Below are 5,896 nucleotides of genomic sequence, written 5' to 3'. Positions count from 1 at the left end.
ATTTTTTTAGGTAAGGTTCTCCAACCACGCCAACTTGTCCTAGGTGTGGTCAGGACAATGAAACTGTCCTGCACGCAATTGTGCAATGTCCGAAGATATAGGAAATTTGGGTATATGTAGAACAACTACTGTCACATCTGAGAAGATTACAACTATCAACTGATTGTATAATTAAAATTGTTCTGCCGTCTTCCCTAATAGGGAAGAGTAGGCTTGTTTCCTCTGTGTAGTAGCTACCGCAAAGGTGATAGTGTGGAAGACGAGATTGAAAGAGATCATGACAGGCACTTCCATCTCCAGCCTTGGGTTGACGAACGTTTTCCTTTTCCATATGAACAGTTAAATAAGGATGGAGTGGAGATGCCTGTCGCATGGGATATTTTGGAGAAGTTGGATGACTGTAGCAAGAGTTGAGAATAAATGAACCTCTTTGAGCGAGAAATCAAAGAGTCAACCAAAGGATTCAGTGTTGGAATGTGGTTTGTGGGGGCGGCCACGTGCCTCACTTCATAATTATTTTTTCATTCATTTTTGTTTTTCATCCCAATTTTATACTCATCATCGATTATATGTTCCGTTTGTCCCCCGACCCCTTGTTTGTCCTTGTATCGTCCGCTCTATTTTTGACCTTTATGGTTAATAAAGAAATGTGTTTACGGAAATATATGAATTGTCAACTAACTACAGTTTATAATTAACTACTAACACGACATTTGGTTAGTTTCGCTTGTGTTTACCTCAATCCTAACATTGTATTGAGATATTATATATCGTCTACACCAGAATGGTTTACAGAAGACATTGGTAGAATATTTAGAACATCATAAAAATTCGTTATTTTCATATTTTTTACTCGGCTCCTTGCGTTCGGAGTTCAAATCCAACTCGAAACAAGATTCCAACTTCATGACTACGGAATTGAAAACATATATATTTTCTCCATCTTGCTTTCAGCAATTCTTGCAGAATCGTCTACACTTCCTTCTGAGTGTGTCATACATTACCATTCCCAATGTTCTTTTCCTCCAAGGAATATAGATGATTGAGCCCGAGGCATCGAAACTTTTACTTTCCTAAACAGTATTTTCCAAAGAAACAAAAAAAAAACGTAACGAATAACTACCGAAAAATGAACAACAGAAAAGGGAAAATTTACAAAATAATAAAATTTTATATAAATATATCCATAAGATATAAGAAGAAAATACATAAATAAAAAAGATAAACATAAGATAATTAAACACTTGTACATATAAAATCAAGGATTTGAAAATAGCAAAAATTAAACGGAAATGTTCATTACTTGTTAAAACAATTAAAAATGACATAAAAGGCAATAAAATGTTACTTAAAATAATATAAAAGATGGACGAAAATGCTATTACTGTTAGTAAATAAATACAATATCAGTAAAAATATTTGAAAATTAAATTAAAATGTGGAGCAAATGATGTGCGGTAGCTAAATTTGACTTTAAGTTTCCAGTTAAAATTTGATCACATCAGCTTAGTTGTAATTTTAGATGTTTTAATCAAATTCTCAAGAAAAAAATATGTTATTATTATATTTTAGGCTCCTAACATCCATTACCATAAAATTTAACATGGCTTGTTTGGAATATTTATTTAGAATATTGAATCTTAATGTATTTTTAATAATTAATTTACCGCACAATGAAATTTGTGTCTAACCCATGCTATATATTGTAAAAACTTTGTTTCCGAAACTGTTTAAGAAACACACAAGTGAGTTAAAATATTTCAATGTGTCTAATTGTATAGTATGGCGTAACTATGCTCAACGTGACATTTGGTAATCAAGAATGTTGGTAATTAAATAGCTATAAAATTACAGATATGAAATAGGATTGACAAATTCATAAGGCATATAATATAACATTACGTCAATAGTGGCCCAATAAGACGTCTATAAATATTTGCATGAGGTCGTAGCACTCATTCTCTCGAGTATTCAGTGCAATTTAAAGTTGGTTTAATTATATTTTATAACGTAATTATGTACAATTACACAATAAATACATAAGATTAGTCATTTTTATGAAATAATTTTTCCAAGCTATGCAGAAATAGAGCCTCTCAGACGTATGGCTATATTATATGAAGATATTAAGATTGGTTTCAAAGTTTAGTGCAAGGTAATAACATACAACGTGATATTGATTTCAAATTTTTGGCCCAAGGCCAGCAGTTTTAGGGGCGGGGCAAATTGATTACATCGACCACAGTGTTTAGGCCGTACTTATTTTATCGAGCCCGTAAGGATGAAAAGCAAAATCAAACTCGGTGCCATTTGAACTCAGAACGTGTAGGCATTTTATCCGGCGTGGTAACGGTTCTGCTAGCTCATTGCCTTTATGTATTATATGATATTAACAGATCCAACTACTTCCGCATAGCCAGGAAAATATGGGATTCACTATTACCAACTATTCTTTTGTACTATACATGTGTTTGTGTGTGTGTACACCTATGTCTGTGTGTATATGTTCATTGAGTTGTTAGCTATTGATATACTTGGAAGAATGAATTGTTATAGTAAGTAGGCAATAGTCGATTTTAAGAGTTTAAGTCTAGTGTATTTGCAGTAAGCCAGTCTGATATATTGATTACTTTGCTTTTCAGCTTCTATGAAATATATATCCTTGCTATTGCAACAAGAGTGACACTATCGAAATAAATATCCTTAAGAAGAGAAAATATTGCACTATTAAATTTCAGTTCGAAGTTAACAGTAAAATGTTTTCAACATTGGAAGAAGTGGAACTAACTTCAATAAAAAAGTTTTAGAATACATTATCAATTACAAATTCACACCTACAAAGTGAACTCTCAACAATACTAAAATGACTGTTCTTGTTATTTATGTCAGTTTTTATCTGAAATAATTATAGCTACAGCTGTTGTAGCTGTAAACATCTATTTATTCATTGAGATATAAGGCGGAGAGCTGGCAGAATCGTTACCCCGCCGGGGAAAGCGCTTAGCAGTATTTCGCCTGCCACTACGTTCGGGGTCCAAATTCTGCCGAGATTGACTATACGTTTCATACTTTCGGAGTCAATAAAATAAGTACCAGTTGAACATTGGGTTGATGCAATCGATTCATCTGCTCCCACAAAATTACTGCCCTGGTGGCAAAGATTTGAAACCATTAGTTTATTGAGTATTGTGTCTCAGGTTGCTGCCTTAATGAAGGTGCCATTTCTTTTTTAAAAATGTACACGGTGTTGTGGGCAAATTTACCCGTTCTTTCTACTGAGCTGGGTGTCCTCGTAATGCGTTTATATAGTTTGGATTCGGAATTGTTCTTCTTTTTTGAATAAATGTACTGTAATTTTGAACTGCAAACTTCATGGTTTTCATTATCATAAAGAAGCAATATGTTATTTCTTAGAATATGGTATATCGCATTGAATAAGTTCTTGTAACACATTTCGAATTTCCATGCAAATCTTATTTGATTTATGTAATCTGTTGTCTCGGAAAAAATTCGTTTACGTCAATGTAACATCTGTATAACTTTGACTTGCATTGATATAGATTATTTCTTTCGGGTACGTATATTATATTATGCATTTCTAGGTCTGTAGGAAAAGAGAACAAATCAATTCAAAAAATTTATTTTCAGAGTTCTTGAGTTATAATACTTTTTCAATGCATTCATATTCTCCTTTTCTATTAATTTTAAACTATAATATATAATCTAGCTCTGAGAATATTAAAAAGGCATTCACGGGGGAAAAAAATGAGAAACTTTAATAATATATATTCAGCTATTATCAATAACGTAATCGCCTCACACTCCAATTGACTATATAGTTAAAGTTTTCAATAAATACGTCAAGATGACAATTTCCAAATAATCTAATTTGTCAGTGAATATTTATGAATACTTTTCAATCGAAATATATTTCACTGTCAAGGAAAGTATGCGTTTTATTAATTTTTCTCTTTCCTTTCCAAATTTTTAATATTGTAAATAGCTTTTGTTTGATATTAGTTGCCAATTATCCAAACTCTTTTTCATGCTGGATTAAATAAGTAAACTTTCAAATTCGGAAGTGTTCATGTTTTGTTCCTCATCATGTGCATTCTACTGTGACATTACTGCTTGCTGTTGATTATTCCTGACAAATTAAAGAAATATTTACGCACAGTTACTCGTTTTTTTGGTATCATCAAATAATTATATAAATATGTGATGGAAGTGTCATTTAAGAAGTACATACATCTACATATATACACTCACCCCCACATACGTACACGTATGTATGTTTGTGTCTGTGTGTGTATGTGATTGCTTATGTGTAATATGTTTGTCTTTCACCAGTTATTCGCATACATACATGCTGGGTTTCAGTTTTTTATTCAATCATTTGGATCAACTGCATTATTGAGGTGTTGCTAATAATTTTATGGACAACTATTTATCAAACAGCTATGTTACCTGTCAGAAAGATCAAACACGAAACAACGCCAACCCTTGACCAGTGTAAACATAAAAGCAAACATGAACACAAAGCCGCATACGTAAACTCAATGCACACGTACACATGCATATATTTGTACATCCAGTCGCCTTTTAAATTCCATCCTATGGAATAGATGAATTCAAATATAATCTAGAAGACTCCTCCTCATCGTACCAAAGAAAGATTGACACCGATGTCGCAGCCACATAATTACGTTGCGAAATATTTAACCACGTCGCCATGCGAGACATGTCCATTTCAATTTTATTCTTTTATTGACTTCATTTATAAGATGCACCCAAAATTGATTTCTGAATTCAATAGACTTTAGGAAATCATATCGAACACAGTTCTTTCATAGATTTTTCTCTCGTTTCATTTTATTTTATTTTATTTATATATATATATATTTGCTGTTACAGTCGTTTAAAATTAAAGTTGCACTGGGTACTAAGAACTGTAACGTCATTCTAAATGGGCACGCTATGAATAAAAGGATTCATTGAAATACGAAAGTGTATATATTTTCGATGATCCTCTTAATTTCACCCCCCCCCCACCTGCACCATCACTATACTTATGCACACAGACCTATACGCACATATATATATTCAGTATTAGTGTATGTGTATGTCAGTTATATAAACTTCGTGGGCGATTGATAATACTGAGTCCAACGCATATAATATTACACAGAACACTCTAGAGTCAAGCAGTTCTCAGTACATAAACAGATATAAATTTAGTTCGTGCTAATAGCACTATCTACTTATACTCTTCAGGTAATTAATATTTAATACATCATTACAGTCAAAATCAAGTACATTACATGATAATAAAAAAATCTTTGATAAATTGGAAGATGTTTTTGGTAAATACAGTAGAGGCAAATGTTTATATGTAATAGTCTATAAGATCATTAAAGTCAACAAATGATATTTTAAATGAAATTTTCTTTGTGGCAGTCATCGTGCACATAATGCGTGAATTTGAAATATCTGGGAGGGAATAAAGCACACTTCTCGTATTATTATTAACACTAAATAGGTACCTTAGATAGCATAACGGACATTATAAATATCAAATATAAACAGGAATATAAAATAAGTCGTGTAAGGTACACACAAAAGTGTGTATGTGTGTATTGTAGGTATATCTACATGTTATATATATATATATATATATATATTATTCATTTAAAATGCAGAGATGCCTATAGTAGGACATCTACTCGCTAGAAATAGCAGCAAAAGACTATATACCACAAAAATTAGGGATAATTTCGAAAGGAAATGAAAAATAAAAACTTTTACCAATCTATATTCTGTACCATGGTTTCAAGTCAATTTTAGTAAGATAAAATTTATATATCTTACAAGGTCGGACTACCCTATAATTTATTAA

This window comes from Octopus bimaculoides, chromosome 8 (assembly GCF_001194135.2).
Source record: "Octopus bimaculoides isolate UCB-OBI-ISO-001 chromosome 8, ASM119413v2, whole genome shotgun sequence".
Classification (NCBI taxonomy): Eukaryota; Metazoa; Mollusca; class Cephalopoda; order Octopoda; family Octopodidae; genus Octopus; species Octopus bimaculoides.
Note: the sequence above shows the minus strand (reverse complement) of the source record.